The sequence below is a fragment of the Myodes glareolus genome, chromosome 11, assembly GCF_982192425.1.
Source record: "Myodes glareolus chromosome 11, mMyoGla1.1, whole genome shotgun sequence".
NCBI classification, from domain to species: Eukaryota; Metazoa; Chordata; class Mammalia; order Rodentia; family Cricetidae; genus Myodes; species Myodes glareolus.
The window spans coordinates 37,073,300-37,090,213 of record NC_142036.1 but is presented as its reverse complement, the minus strand read 5'-3'; the positions used below and the strand labels follow the sequence as shown (position 1 = coordinate 37,090,213).

The 16,914-nt window shown below is 41.8% G+C and overlaps 1 protein-coding gene and 1 long non-coding RNA gene across 26 annotated transcripts in view; one reads left to right on the top strand and one right to left on the bottom strand.

Annotated features, from left to right (window-relative positions):
• The window catches only part of Nrxn3 (neurexin 3), a 1,575,536-nt gene that overhangs the window by 1,029,455 nt on the left and 529,167 nt on the right, over window positions 1-16,914 (top strand). The window lies entirely within an intron of this gene.
• Window positions 3,655-16,904, bottom strand: LOC146892455 (uncharacterized). Its single transcript, XR_015004498.2, has 3 exons — window positions 16,366-16,904; window positions 11,799-11,944; window positions 3,655-5,263 (listed from the first exon to the last, which is right to left on the bottom strand). It is a non-coding gene; the product is annotated as an uncharacterized LOC146892455 (long non-coding RNA).

Here is a 16,914-nt window from a genome sequence, read left to right as displayed (position 1 = left end):
AGCCAGCAAACAGCATGGTCTGTGCCGGGGAGTGCTTCTGACGAATCCCTCACCCCACTCCCACAGCCTCCCACAACATAGGTGTATATTGTCTCTGCATGATTTAGGATCTGGTGCTATTCTGCACTTCTCAGTTTGGGGGCTGAATTCCTCAGCATCCTTGACACATTACAAAAATAGAAAGCCCGATATCATAGTCATACCACCGCCCCACTTACCACCCACAGCATCAGAGAGGAACAGGCAGGCCTCTGTTTTCAAAGGGGTTACTTGACAAGTCTCCTGAGCTTGAATTAGGTTTTTCTAGAGAAATGGTATATTCTACTTCCAGAACCCAAGCACCTACTAACCCAGAATGTTCTTTATATCCTAGTGTAGAGCTGCGGTGATCACATGCCAAGCAATATGAGAAATGTTTCTAAAGGGATGGAGATTTGGAATTTTGGTCAGGATGCCACGGACACATTTATTACCATTCCAGACTTGATAAAAAGGTCTGGGAGACACAACTACATGTTTCCTAGCCTTCAAACTTCCAGCCAGCCCTGTTCTTGCACCCTGAGTGAAGAAAGGGATTTTGAGGGAACCTCCAGGGGAAAGGGTATGACTAGATAGATGATGGGCTGGATTGCTGAGATGGCGTGGAAAGAGGCAATATCCATCCTTGAAGTGGATGATAAGAGTGTTGACTATGGGGGTAAATAGGGAATGGGTGAAGTTTTTATGTGCTTTGATGCTTAATAAAGAAGAAAATCAGAACCTGGTTCAGTCTTCTATTTAGTACCAAATCTTACATCAGCCAGAAAACTAAGCAGATGCTGATCAAAAGCCCTTGAGTGAGCAGCCATCTCCACAATCAAGCATGTGTGGGGAAGAGACAGGTGCATCCATGGATTTGCATTCACTAAGCACATCTGTTTGGTGCCATCCTGGTTTCAGAAGGACCACAATGAAAGGAAGGTTTATTTTGACTTACGCTCAGATCAACCTGAGGCTATTAACTGACTAGCACTGATTGTGATTAGCAGCAGCACAACTGTTGTCTAGGAAGATGGTGGTGAAATCAAAACCTAGAGGCAGAACAAGAACTAGAGTGTCGTGGGAAGAATGATAGGCTGCTTGGGAAGCAGAGATGCTATGAGGGCATGGGAGCAGAGATTTAAATTCTCAACTGATTTTTATCCTCTCCTTTGGGTGACTCCCAATCCCCGGCGCACGTTGTAATTCTAGTGCGGTAGAAGGACCAGCCTGGGGCTTTGACAGTCTGCCACTTTAGGGCAAGCCGTCATTAGCTTTATGTTCTATTCTTCCTTCTCCTTTTCCCCAAGTGTCCTCATGCTATTCCATGACTCTTGGATGCTGAGGAGGTGGAAGAAAGAAGGTCAGCTTCCTTGGGGGCTTAGTCTACATGCAGCTCAGTGTGCAGCGGTCATGAGCAAAATAAATAAATAAATAAATAAACAAACAAACAAACAAACATTGGGTTGGGGAAGTTGGAAGGTGTGCAGTGCTCATTCATCTGTCATGGTAAGTTGATTTTATGGTGGTATATAGGTCAGTCTGTGTTTTGAGAAATAATCAAAAGCCCCTGCTCTCCCAAGCCTCTTGTGCCCACAGCTTCCTTTAAAAGAACAAGGGAAACACTAAATGCTTAAATCCTTCCCTGTGTGTGTCAAACCCCACAGCATGGATGCCGAGTTTGGAGCTGTTCGCTGCACTCAGAATTCTGAGACACTAGGAAAAAGGAGAAGTAAGGAAACGGAAAAGGAAGAAAGGGCAACTTTCTAAGTACCTATCAAAGGGTGGAGCTGTTGTTAAATCCTGAAATGCCCATTTCTACTTCAGGAATTCACGGACAGCAAACGAACAGACAGGTAGGCGGCTACCTTGGCAGGAGCTGCTGCTCACACACAGGCCCTTCAAAGCAGACAGAGGGCTCTATACATAAGAGAAGGCAAATGGCTATTGACATTCACAGACACCTGAAGCAAGTAGATGTTTCCTGGTCGATATGTACCACTGATATGTATGTGGTCAGGGAGTAAGTAGGAAACGATGACCTTCCATGCCCTTGATTAGCGTTTAGAGCCCATCCATACGACTCCTTCTGGCTCAGTGCACAGCTCTTTGAACCTGAAGGCTGGGGAGGCTTATACATTTGAAATTGGACCTGTGAGTATAGCATGCAGGCTGTCTCTGGTTTGTTTGCCTTGCCTGTGTCAAAGAGGAATTATTGGGGATGTGAGATTTGAGTTATACCTTGCCTCTTGACCATTCCTCGTGTAAAAGGTTAAGACAAGGTTAGATTCATATTCATATCAATTTAGGATGGAACTTGGAGCCTTGGGACACATCCTTCAGTGGAATGCCTTGTCCTCTCCCCACACAGGCATCTCCACGTCGTCATGTAATGCTTAAGGCTTCACATCGATAGAACATAGTTTAGATATTGGCAAAAGCTGAAAAATTGCCTATCTACCTAAATGAATACTTTAAAACCTGAGTCTCTAATACACATCAATATACCTTGAAATGATAAAAGATACCTTTTGCCGAAGGGGATCTCAGGTAAAATGTTTAGCTCCTTTGAAAACATGGTTTGATGCCTTTTATGAGAAGGCGAGAGATTTGGCCCTTATTTTTGTTAGTAGCTTTAACACATTTAGAGGAAATATTCCTTTATAAGGGTGAGTTGATTCATCTGTAAAATGAGTGCTTTGTAGTCATCAATGATTCTTACATGTTTTAGGTCACATGACTCTTGAAATCTAAAGGCATGTCTGAAATTATTTTTTTCTAGAATGATTACATTCCCAGATGAAATTGAAGGCAGTTTAGAGAGGAGTTTCACGGACCATTTTCAAGGCGGTGAGATCTGACCCTGGAAATTATACACTAAGTGATTCCAAGAGACAGAGTTCACAAGGACCTCAATTAAAATGACACCCCTGGGGGAGGGAGCAAAAAGGGTCTCCTTTGTAGCAGTTCCTTAAACTCTGAACCAAGAACTCAAGGGATGGATGAATGTAAGAGTCTTTCCTGGATCAGGAATTCTCACCAATAGTCTCGCATTAGTTTTGTGAGGCTGTTAATACAAAATGTAAGCAGAGGCAACCAAAGACCAGAAATCATCTTAGATTTGTGACCTTGGTCAGTGCCCAAGATCAAAGTATCAGATTATATTATATTATATCTCCGTTGCTTGCAAATGGCCATCTGTACACTCCGTATCTTCGCATCACCATTATTTTCCTGTACATGGATGCTCTTGGTCTCCCATCATCTTGAAAGTTATCAACCCTATTGGATTAGGGTACCACCCTATGACCTCGCTTAACTTCAGGCTTTATTCCTACTACAGTAATCTTGGAATTAGTCATTATAGGTAGGTACTGGTCAAATATGTGTCCAGGAGATGGAGTTAGTTAGAGAAGAGACTTAATAATGTAAGGATTACTTTTAATTTTAGTTTTTCCTTTCACCCTGCACGTTTTCGTATTTTCGTGATATTAAACTAAGCAATTAAAAGTTTCTTCGACATTTGGTAAGTGGGGTGGGGGCCCAGCTATTTCTGTTCTTCCTCAGTTTTCTTTAACTCTTCTGGGAGAGCGGGGGCTGAGAAGTGAAGGCCAAGAGTTTCTTGTAGTTTGTATTTATTTATTTATTACTGCTCCCCAGTGCCACATTTAGTAACCACCACCTGCTGAGTAACTCCTAAAGCAACAACCGTGCTCCACCCCACCCCCAGCTTCCAGCAGGAACTCATGAAGAGACTCATTCCAGAAGATGCAAAAAGCGCTTCACTTCCTCCTCTTAAGGCTTCACCGGGACTCTGGGGCTGGTTGCTTGGGAATGAGTGAGCTGAGTCCCTCTGCTCTCTGTCTTATTTCAGATCCAGCAAGGAGAAGGCGGTAGAATGTCACCAAACCACGCTGTTTCTTGTGCTTGGGATACGCTGATGTCTTTCTCTGTTCATCCTTTGCTCACTCTAAGGTGTCATTTTAGGAAAAGTAAATTGATGAGGCACAGTGAGTCCCTTAGTAGAGTTTCCCTCTCATAGCAAACTCAGTAGATGAGAAGGCCCCCTCGGCCCTCCCATCCTCTTCTACTCCTCCTTGTGAATTGTCTTTTAGATCTCGAGAATTAACAAGCAACATTTTTTTTAAAAAAAATATGTATTAATTTGCTTAAAGTAGATGGGTAGGGGGTTGATCAAGATAGATAGGAAAAGTTCATGGAGTGTGAATATATAGAAGGAACACGTATTCCAGCTGGCATTGTTATCCCAAGGCTGGGCAACTCTTTGTCTCAGTGTCTATTGGAAACTTACAAAAATAAAACAAAATACCCTGGAGGTTCTAGATGAGCTGTGGTTAAGAAAGTTTCCTAATATCTTCCAACCTATGTCACATCAAAGACTTCACATCCGAGTATTTTCATGTCGAAGGTATGGTGAAACTGTGTCTTCAGGGTATAGTCATATGAAGCTACCAGAAATCCTATACAGTAGACTCCATTCTTTGTTAACTCAATATATGGCTGAGACACACGGAAAATGGATGGCTAGGGGAACAGCTCATTAGGTAAAGTGGTTGTTGTTCAATATGAAGACCTGAGTTCAATCTCTAACACCTACATAAAAAGCCAGATGTGGTAGTGCACACTTGCAATCTGGGTGTTGGGGGATACAAGAGGATCTTTGGGGTCTTCTCTTGGCCACACCGTACAGCCTGACCAGCAAGCTCCAGGTTCAGTGAGCAATCGAGTCTCAATAAATGGAGAACAAAGAAAACAGCCGCCATAAACCTCTAAGGTCTATATCCAGGCACATACAAACCTTTATACCTGCAGCCCCTACAAACACAAAACAGACGTTTTCATCTTGCGAACCTTTCCTTCTGAATTGTTCTGGTCCTAAGCTCTCCGTACATATATACGCTTGTCTCCTGGTTTCTTTTTCTCTTATTCCTCAAGGCAAAACGTCACACTCATCAGTGTTACAGATGGTGTTGATCGTATCAAAGTCCTTTTCTGGAATATTCGTCCAAACATGTTCACTTTCAGGGGATCAAAACTCAAAGAGCCCCAGATGCATTTCCTCTCATTCTGTTTCCAGGTTGGGCAATGCAGTTTTTAATTATAATTGATTTTGTCAGGATCACGGGTTTGAGAGTTAATGCCTAAAACGTGGGGAAATGAACGTCTTCGGAATTCATCAGATAGTAACAGAATTGGCATGAATCATCTGAGGGCTCACTCTGACCTAGAAAAGGGAAGAAAGGAATATCTGGGATAAACGCAAATTTGGCTGCATTTGCAGCAGGAAACTCAGAACAGACCTGGTTGTGTATAACTCCTAGGACTCCAACAATTATAAGAACAGATGCACATTATCTGAGTATGGGATGTGTTGTGGTTCAGCCACTAATTTATTGAAATCCCAGTGTTGCATTTCCTATTTTCAGACTATTAAGACAGGCTTTTTATAATCTGTACAGTGAAAATTGCTCAAACACCATGCAATAAATATTAATACCTAATGCCAATCTTCTGGATATTGTTTATCAGTGTTCTACAAGATAGCCTAAGAAATTTGTAGACAATTATCAATAATAACTAATACAAGAGACTATTTTGTTGTTGTTTGATTGTTGTTATTTTGGGTTTTCAAGACAGGGTTTTTCTGTATAACAGCCTTGGCTCTCCTGGAATTCACTCTGTAGACCAGGCTGGGTTTGAACTCACAGAGATCCATCTACTGATTCCCTGACTGCTGGGATTAAAAACATGCACCACCACTGCCTAGTACATGAGATTATTATTTGTAATTTGTTTCCTTCATTACAAAGGACACATTTGGACACAAACAATGCAGAATTTGTAGAGAGCACATTTAGAGGAGAGTAAAATGAGAGACTGCTCTTTGAGGACATACCCACCATGGCCCATGGACCTTCCCTTAAGGTTACACTTCTCAATTGCCCCACACTAGAACCAAGCCTTTATCACTCGAGATTTTGAGAAACATTCTAGATCCAAATTATAGAATCATCTTTTTTTGTCTTAATGGAGTTGTGTGATGCCACTTTTCTTTTAAATCCAAATCAAATGAATATCCTGACTGATAACCCTGGTAAACCTAACCAAAAGGAAAAGGAAAAAAGTAATTTTAAAAAAGGACATGGATATTTATGACCCATCCACATGGCCAAAACTGGGGTATTTCTAAATTGACATTCTAGCAAAGGGAAAGAGAAGTTAAGAGATAAGCATTAGCCGTGAAAAGCGTGATAGAATATGCAGATATTAATTTTATATATCCTTTAGTTCCAGAGAAGTGATTCTGGGTTAGAGACTATTTGGTCAGGTAACTTGAGTTCACTTCTTGGATCTGCCACCTGTCAGCTAAAAGAGTAGAGACAGGTCACAATCTAGTTTCTTCTTCCTGGCTGCAAAACAGAGACAATCTTACCTGGCCATTACACCAATACTGAACATTACTTGAATTTATGCTTACTTAAATCCTTTTGAGACTGGGACTCACCATGTAGCTGACTGGTTGAACTGTTAATCCTCCTGCCCCGGGCTTCTGCGTGTGATAGTGCTGCAGATTTGTGGTTGGTATTGGTTTGGGCTGTGGTATGGATTCACTTACATTATGTAATGTAAGTGATTACATTATGTAATCATAATGTAAGTGAATCCATACACAGTGTCTTCGCTCAGAACTACCTCTGATATACCTTTTAATTTCTCTGAGTCATTCAGAAACAGTTCCTGTCATAAGTTCACTCAAACTTTGTTAGAAAATACCTTAGATTTACCCCTCTTCTTAAAATATTTGCCTAGACACATAAATCAAGATTGACAAATATTCTATTTCTGTTTGTCACACAATACTACAACATTCATTATCTTCTGGGCTTTATTGAAAAGTAAAACATTAATTTAAAAGTTTTGCATTTCATTTTTTTGTATCCTTTCATTTGCCTATGAGGAGTTAAAGTATTGTTTTTTTTTGTTTGTTTTACCTTGTCTACGGATCTTTTAATAAAAAAACAGTTTATTGCTTGACTATGAAAAATTCTCAATCATTATCTTTTTAAATATTGCCCTCTCTATTTTTCCTAGTCTCTCTAGAGGTTGTCTTAAGAGATGCATGTTGAAACTTTCTTTGTTCTTTCATGAATTTAATTTCTTTCCTTTCCTGAAATTCTTTTCTCTGGGTGCTGCAATTAGAGACTTTCCCTAGTTTTGACTTCTAGCTCATTAATTTGCTCTTTAACTATATACATAACCCAACAACTATATTTTTCTTTACAACTGTGTTGCATTTTAAAAGTTTGGTTCACTTTTAAGCCTGCAATTTATTAACTGTTTTTCTCTATTAATACTACAATCTCTTCATTTAATCATATTAGCCATATTTATTTTACTAACATATTTTATATTGATAGATAATATAAATATTGGATTTCTTATTCTCTTATGACAGATTCTTTTTATTGTATTATTGTTTTTATATACTTTTTTATATATACTTGTTTTATATTGATTTATATTGCCATGGGAATTATAAATGCCTCTTTCTAGAAGAATATCTAAGAATAGCCAGCTTATTCTGACAAAGATATGTTACTCCGGTAGTTTGAAGGTAATTAAGTCCCATAAGCTCATAAGGGAATGGCACAGCTGGAAGGTGTGGCTTTGCTAGAGCAGATATGGCCTCGTTGGAGGAAGTGTATCACGGTAGAGGTGGGCTTTCAGATCTCATGTATGCTTGAGCCATACCCAGTATTTCCGTCTACTTCCTGTTGCCTGTGGAACAACACGTAGCAGCTCCTTGCAGCTCCTTCTCCAGTACCATGTCTGCCTGCACACCACCATGCTCCCCATCTTGTTGATAATGAACTAAAACTCTAAAACTGTAAGCTGCCACCTCAATGAAATGGTTTCCTTTATAAGTGTTACTGTGGTCATAGTGTCTCTTCACAGCAATAGAAACCCTAACCAAGACAGAAGGAGTTTCATCTTGATTCTGCAGGCAACAGGAAGAGAACTGAGACACTGGGCAGTATCTTGAGCACTGGAGACCTCCAAGCCCATGCCCACAGTGACATGCTTCCTCCAACAAGGCCACTCCTACTCTAACAAGGCCACACCCCCAATAGTGCCACTCCCTATGAGATTATAGGGGCCAATTACATGCAAACCTCCAGTTATATAATATTAAACTAGTAACTCTGTCTCTACATCTCAGTTTCTCTATCTTACATGTCCCCTAAATACCTAGCTTCTGCTTCTCCACAGCCAGCTGCTCAGGGGAGTGTTCTTGTTTGTGTTAGAAAAAGAAAAGTTGGGCTGCTCAGAAGATTCAGTAGGAAAAGATGCTCCTTGCCAAAAATGAGTACCTGGATTAAACCCCTGAAACTAGCTCTAGCAAATTATTCTCTGGCCTCCACATGCATGCTGTGGCATGTGCGCACGCGCACGCGCACACGCGCACACGCGCACACACACACACACACACACACACACACGAGACCCATGAAAATAGTTTTAAAAAGTAGTTCTACTTTGTATCCCAGAGTTTTCAAGACTTATGTCTTTATTGAAAAGCATTCTTTTTTATTTATGTTTGGTCCACCAGGGTTTCCTGCTGAGAGATAAAGGACAATAGAGCCGAGTGATCACACTCTTTCCATAGCAATGAACTTTTCACTACTGAACAATGTCTTCTAGATCACAGGGACAGCAGCTGTGTAGGTGTTGCTAGCAGGAAAAAAAAATATTTGCTCTCTAAAATAGGAACAAAATTGTTAATGTGTCTAGAGAGAACTTGTTCTGCATGCAATAGTAAAAATGAAACTCTCACAAAACAATACTGTTCCTTTTATAGACGGCTAAGTTTCCTCACCCTAATGGCTGTCATTTCAATTAACAAGAAACTTTCACATCTTTGCAACAGCTAGGAATTGAGTTTGATCCTCAATATGAAGCCAAACAATAATGTTTAAGTGGATAGGTAAGGAAAGCTCAGAGAAAACTTCATATGCATAGAATCTCAAATATGTAAGGTAAGTTATGCACCTCACCCATTCACTTCAGACTGCTTATCCAGCACCCACTGCTTGAACATTCCCTGTTGTGAAGAGCTCATGGCCTTGCAAGAAACCCCTTCTGATCTTGTAACAGCTCCAGATTTCAATGTTTTGGTTCAGTGATGGTACAAACCTTTAATCACAGCACTTGAGAGGCAGAATCAGGCAAATCTGTGTTCAAGACCAGTCTGGACTACAAAGTTCCAGGACAGTCAGGGCTGTTAGAAAAATTCTGTATTAAAAAAAAAAGGAAGGAAGAAAGGGTGTGTGTGTGTGTGTGTGTGTGTGCGTGTGTGTGTGTGCGTGTGTGTGTGTGTGTGTGTGTGAGAGAGAGAGAGAGAGAGAGAGGAAAGAAAAAATGTGTATATAGAAGAGAACATCTTTTAAAAATATAATGTATATATCTCATTTTTTTTGACAGACATCCACTGGTTATTTCCCACTGGGTTTGGGATTGTCCTAAGTTTGAGATCAGGGATTTTATTATCTTATATTCATCTGTGTAGGCGTAGTGATTTTCAGGGGATAAATATTTTATTCAAGGTCATGGTTTAACAAAGGAGGAAAAGAAACACAGACTTATGTTGTTTAACCCTAGAACTTAAACAGTCTGCCTCTAAAGTCTACAGTGTTTAATACATCATGTTTCTATGAATCACATAGGGTGCCAAGCTATAAACGAACTGATCACAACAGACTGTGACAAGTGTTAGCTGAACAGTGCTGTGGGGTGTTAGAAAAGGCCAGCTAATTCTGCCTGTCCAGATTGGAAGCAAGAGATCTGAAAACACAGATATCATTGATACCAAAATATTATATCAGTGCTGTTCCATCTATTTTAAGAACAGCCTGTTCTATCTCTGATATAAACTCTCATCTCTGTATCCAGCCCCCAACTTCCCTAACAGCTCTGAGATGTGCTAAATCCTTACTGTCACTGAGCCATGCCCTTCTTACTCATCCTGGAAACATTTCCAAAGCGTCTCAGATTGCACTGTTCCTCCTGTGAGGAGTTCGCTCATTCCATGTGCCTTGGAGAAGTTTCTGTTACATGAATTTAAAGCTATTAAATCAATAGAAACACACCACTTAACTATCTGTCCCTGTCATTCTCTGTCTGTCTGTCTGTCTGTCTGTCTGTCTGTCTGTCTCTCTCTCTCTCTCTCTCTCTCTCTCTCTCTGTGTGTGTGTGTGTGTGTGTGTGTGTGTGTGTGTATGTTGTTTTGGGAGTTCTTGGATTTGGTCCTAAGACCTCATCTCTGAGAGGCAAGCACTCTACTACTGAAATTGTTTTTTTAAAAAAATTTTTAGAAAAACTTTAATGATTTAATGACATTATTTAGATTCCTGCCTCTCTTAGATTATGTACTCTTCATAGAATGGAGGGGGTTAGAATGCTCGAACAAGGATATTTCTACAGATAAATGAAGAATAACAGAATAAATCAGTAAAAGTAAGATGAGTGAGTGACAGTATGACTCTGTTGAATCATTATAGAATTTTCCTAACAACTCTTAATGCAGCAATACAGGCATTAGAAATAAAGAGTGAGACTGTGGATGTGTGTGTTTCCTGTGTGATTCCTTCATGTCTCTTTGGACTTTCTCCATCCTGTTCTCTCCTTTCCTTTCCCCTTTCTTGTCTTTCATTATCCTATGGCATACTCATCTTGTTCACAGAATGAAAATATTGACTCCTTCTTGAGTTTCCCAGGCAGGACAATTAACATTCTGGGAGTTTGCCTCTGGTAAGTTGTAGGTAGATGACTCTACTCTGTATTAATAACTTCCTTATTTTAAAGTCCTCTTTGCAATTCAGTCTAGGTTAAATTCGTATGGTGAACATTAATGTATAATTATTTCTTTGAATATATGTCTTCTTTGGATACTAAAATGTCCTCTGATTCAATTGTTATTAATTATTCTCCTGTTGAGGAAACAAGTTCATAGAGTTCATAGTTGCTCAGGGTCGAACAGTAATGCACAAGATGTAGACACCAGTCCTCCAATTTTTCATGCATGTGTTACTTTGTCTGTGAATCCATACAGGGTCTTCTTTTTCTCACCTGGTTAGATTAATTCCATTATCTAGTTTGTGTACCTGGTTTACACCTCTAATCTTCCCATTGCTGTGGGCTATATGGTACAATTTTTCAGGGAATTCCCTGGTTGTTTAGTCTTTTGAAGCATTTGCTTCCTAAGCCCTGAACACTGTTCCTCACTGGGTCTTTTGGACTTTACACAGCATATATTTAACGTTCACAGAGTAAAGAAACGGATTCCCTGCGGTGATGGCCAAGGACTGTGGCTTCTTTCTTTATTGAGTAGAACCTAGTTCAGAGGTTGACTTATCAACATTTTTAAAAGGCTATTAAACGATAGTGGAATTCTTCCGGAAGTCAATGTAGATTAGTAAGGATTAGCAACGTGCTCTTTTCAGGGAAAAGGCCGATTAATTAGAATTTATTATAACTTTGAGAGAAGACAGTGAGAAAATGAAAGAAAAGGGCCAGAAGATCCCAAGGCCAACTGAGATCCTGTAAGTCTCCATCCTTGGGTGGAGAATAATGACAGAACAATGCTGGGCTTCAATAGCTGGTGTTATCTGGTTCTGGGACCGACTATCAACTCTATCAGTTCAGAGCTGACTTGAAAGACAGATGTAAGAAGGATGTGATGGAGCCAGTCTCTTTCTTACCAAAGGTGTACACGAACAAGTCAGCATGCTGGAAGCCCCTGTAGAGCATTTCCATCTGCATTTTGGGGTTGCTGAGGTTGCTCCCTGGAAGATCTGTATAAGCAGCAAAGAGGTGCTAGCTGCGGGGATAACTCCCAGGGAGTGTCCTGGAGAAAGCGAGAAGAGTTGTTACGTCCATCGTGATTATTGACACTGATCATTTTCTGTAGGTCAGACACTGTTGATAAATACTGCGCAGGCATTAGCTGTTTGAATCTACAGGTAGTTTGTATGAGTATTCTCATTTTAAAACAGAAAGGGGAAATCAGAAACTGACCAAAGATCGTCTCAAGGCTTATACAGCAATAATAATTAGGATTTGAACTTAGGCTGCCAAGCAGCACAGCCCAATATCAAAAACTGTGAAACCTCAAGATGCCCTCTAACCCTTTGATTGGGTGATATATCCTATAAATATGTAAATGAATGACTGTCTTGGGTTGGGAGTTCAAGAGTAGAGTGTTTGCTTACCACGTGCAAGGCCTTAGTACTACCCAGAAAGTATTCTGTTTGTTTCCGTCCAACAATAATTCACTTTGTTTAATTCCTCAAAACTGGATAGAGGTTTTCACAGTGATAATGAGAAGTTTGGATCAGGGATAGCTCGTAGCTGGTTAGTACAGACTAACACGTTTATATGTCAGACCTCTGTAGGAAGAACTGGACCCTGTATTTGAGGAAAAGTAACTAATGATCTTAATAATAACTACTTAATAAATTATTATTATTTCATTTGGATCTCAAGGGCAACTAGCTAAAGAACTTTTCATACTTTTTCCTGAAAAGATATATAAAAAATTGAATACTCTCAATTTCCCAGCCCCATTGATCAAATACAGAAGATCTGGAAATGTAAAAGAGGTTTTGGACACTTAAAAGCCTGATATTCCTCCTGCAGCCACAAGGAGGACAAGGGAATGATAATGTTCGTAAGGAGAATGCCTTAAAGAAACAGGCAGAGGAGATCGGGCGTGTTCAGGGTGGTATGGCCACAGACGAAACATATTCTATTCATGTATAAAATTCTCAACAATAGACGGTATATTCTCAACAATTAAATCTATGTTCTCAACAATCAAAGGTAAAAAATACCAGAGCAATATTAGCATCCTGAGCTATACATTAATACGAAGAGCTACTCTCCTTTTTATTTAAATCAATTTCATGTAGGAATGATATTTAAAAGAAAAAAAAGAAAAAGCTTTCTTTATACTCCCAAAAGGGAAACATACTCAAAATTGGATTTTTTTTTTTTACTATTGGATGACTTTCTTAAATAAATGAACGGAAGAATGAATTATGTGGCTATAAATAAATCTCCCGGCATATAATAAAGCAATGTTCGACTGCTTTATGGTGTCACTAGAAGAACCCTTGGATGTATTTATAGCCATGCTAACAGTCACCTGTATTTCTTCAGGACATTTATTTCACTATACATTATGAGAGTTTAGTTGGGGGAGGGTGCTGTTTGTGTTTTCCTCCTCTTGAACTGCCTATCGGAGCTGTGTAGAGACAGCAAGCAGGGATTCCTACTGTTTGTTTTTGGAAAAAGTGGATCTTCACCTAATGGCTCGGGTCTCACAGAGGCAGACTGTGGGCACATGCTTTCTGGTCTTTCTAAGTCCGCAATCGCATTAGATGTGCCTGCAGTGGCAAACTTGACAGGTATCTCCTGCTGACAGCGAAGTGGCACGTCAGAGTCCATCCAAGTGAGAAGAGGCATGTGCAGAGATAAAATGCACCGTGAGAGACGGTGGACCAGGCCACGTCACATCAGGCTCCTGATGCCCGACACATTGAAATACAAGTAGGAGGCTTATTTTAGAAGCCAACAGATTTTTTTTCCCCCTACTGCTTGTAAGCTGAGGTGATGAACAAAACAAAGTAGAGAATTAAGAGCAAAGATTTTCTTCCTTTCCATCTGGACAGTCTCCTAAAGAGAGAAGGGAGGGGAAAGTCAAGGAGCCAGGAGAAGAAGTCTATGATGACCAACTCTGGAGTCTAATGTACCCGAGAAACCCAGCTTCTGCCTCAGCTACAACAGGGATTTACACACCATATTCCATTCAGAAATGCAAGCTATGGCAGAGCTCTCTCTGGGTTTCGTGAGGCGCTATACATAGGGGGCCAAAATGGATCATCCCTATGAAATTATTCTGCTTTATATCTTTGGTGAGCATCAAATCTTCTATTATTCTCCTTTTCTATCTTAAACGTGGACTCCCTTCTCCTTCTGTTCCACATGCCTGGGATTCCAAATAAAGGGGCCCACTAGGGGACAGCATGAAGGGAGGAAAGGGAGCACCTGTGGTGTGCAGAGATGAGTATTTTTCTGGGATTCTAGCAGTTGGGGGGATTTAGAACATATCAACATATTGTCAGAGATAAAATTCTCAATATATGTCGGCCTAATATAAACTGCAATAAGACTGAAAAGAATGGGAGGTAGAAAAGACGTACACAGAAGAATGTGCTGACTAGAGGCAGGGATGGGAGACATATGAAAAAATTAATAGAGGGGTATGTAGTTTATGAGAATGACTGTGGCTTAGCTCTTTGGAGTAGAAGAGGCAACAGAAAACGGTCTTGGATTTCTTATCTGATTAGCCTTCTCCCTACTCAACAATGCTCATAACGGAACCCACAGCTGCTTCTTCTGACATTTTGTGAGTAGTAAATAAATAAGTTATAAGAATGAGACATAGAATGAATACTTCCAGACGTAGCACACCAGCAGTGTTTGCAGATTCCTTTCTGCATCAAGGGTTTAGTTTCCCTTTATAGCCTGGCCGAGAAGTAATTGGAATGTCCATCTAGGCTTCTCTTGCTTCCCTGGGATGAGGCAAAACAATCTTCAGTATCCAGTGCCAACTTGCAAAAGAAGGAGATGGTGAGATGGCAAAAAGTTCCTCAAATCAACCCCAGATGGGTTGTCTTTGTTAAATCAGTGTTACTAAAGTCAGATAAATAGGTCGGTGAAACTCTTAGTATGGGAGCTAATAGATTTTAAGACTTAGTTGGCTGTTGACTCACTGGGTTCATTTATTCAGTAGACATTTACGGAGATGCTGCTACTTGCTACCCATGTGCTGCATCCCGAGGATGCAGCAGAGGGAAGGACAAAGGCTCTGCCATCAGAGAGCTTATCAATTTTCTTTTAATGATACAGGCCACGAACAAATGAATCACCTTCTCCAATCAACAATGGTGCGAAGAAAACAAATCAGGACGACAGAGTAGAATGGCCACCAGGGATGGCAGTGTCTATCCTAAGTGGTAGGCTGAAAGACCCTCTGGAGGAAATGACTTGGCAGATGCCCCTGACAATGTTGAGGGAAACCTCCCCCATAAGAAGGCTCAGTAAAGCCCTAACAGGCTTGGGTTGGTAAATGTCTACATGCAGCCAGCATAAAGAAGGTTTCGGGGAGTAGAGGACGTGAGCCAGGAACATCTGGTTGATGGAGCTGGCGAATACATTAGAAACCTTGTCATCGATGTCCTTTTGAGGCCTTGGGACAGAGTCAGAGCAAGTTTAAAGAGCAACAGGAATCCTCTGGGGCAACTAAATCAAGAGGCAGCTGATCAAAATAAGAATTATTGTGAACTCTAGGGAATAATGCTTAACGATTTTTTTTCCCTCGACTTTGCCAATAATAGCACGGGACCCTAACTGGGTACCTAACCTTCTGAAGGTTCAGCTTATTTTTCTAGAGATCAGGGAGTACTGTTACCAACGGCCAGGTGCTACGCCAGAGGTACTCTCTATTTTCTCATTTAAAACTCCCGGCATCCCAAGGAGGGAGGCATCAGCCACACCTTACAGAGGAGACTGGGCACCTCCTCAGCTTACACCCACCTTTGCAATGGTGTTCCTGACTACAGGTTGCTAGCGTGTGTGTGTGTGTGTGTGTGTGTGTGTGTGTGTGTGTGTGTGCCCCTACTTCCCTCAGAATCGAAGTGCAGTCCCTGCTAGCAAGGCTCAGACAGAAAGGACCTGTCAGGGAAGGGTTGCTCCTCTACTGTGCCTATGCTCCCCCTCAGCGGAGGGAGTGGAAATAGTGGAGAGACAGTGTCATCGTTTCCTGAAAGGGCTCTGGGCCAGGCTCTCCTGGAGTCACAGATGGCCGTGACAGGAGCTGCACACCCCATCCACTCCTGTACTTCCTTTTTCCAAGCCCCTCCCCTCCCCCCCCCCCCCCCCCCCCCCCCCCCCCCCCCCCCCCCCGGCAACCACCACTCTCCACCCCCTGCTCGCATCCCCTACCCAGAAGCTAGCAGTTTCTGATGCTCAGCGCAAGAAAGAATCCACCTGCCTGAAACAGCATGTTCCGAGCAAGTCAGGGACTGGCCAGCCACTCCTTCCTTTGCACGCCTACTTTACTGTCTTTTGATTTGAAGACGCTAGCCTCTGACCTGAATTCCAAGAGTATTCTGTCTACGGTGGGTGGAAGCCAACTCATAGGGCAGACTGGCAGCCACCTAACCCTTCACCCTATAGAGTCCCTGGGCCACCCAACCGTCTAACCTTTACTTTGGAGAATAACACGGATTCTTTCGCCTATCTGTTGTCCCAGAAGTGCTGTCTTGGATCTCCTGTTCCATCTCAGCAAAGACACGCTCTGGAGAGTGGCTGCCCCAGGCACAGCAAGAAAAGCTGGGCGCCAACCTCAGGCAGTTCCGCGTGCCTGCAGACTTCGGGTTTATTTTGATTTAGGGATACTTGGGCTGTGCTGTTGCCTTCCTTCCAAAACCTTCACAGCACCTTGATCGCCGAGTTTGGTTTTAAGGATCCTGGGAGAGGAGCAGGAAGGGAGATGCAGGCAGGAGGCAGGAGGAGCTGCGGCGGAGGCCTCTGGGTCTCTGGCGTGCACGCACGGCAGGGTGGGACCCAGGAAGAGTGAGGCGAGAAAGCACCGCCTGCTACGCGCCAGTGCGTGAGAGCAAGGGGCTAGCCAGCTAGCGTACACTTGAATGGGAAGGGCCAGGATGCCGGGCGGCTCCACCCCTCCCTCCTCCGGAGCCAGCCAGTCCCTCGGCAGAGGACTCGGACTGCACTGATTTGCTCTCTCGAGTG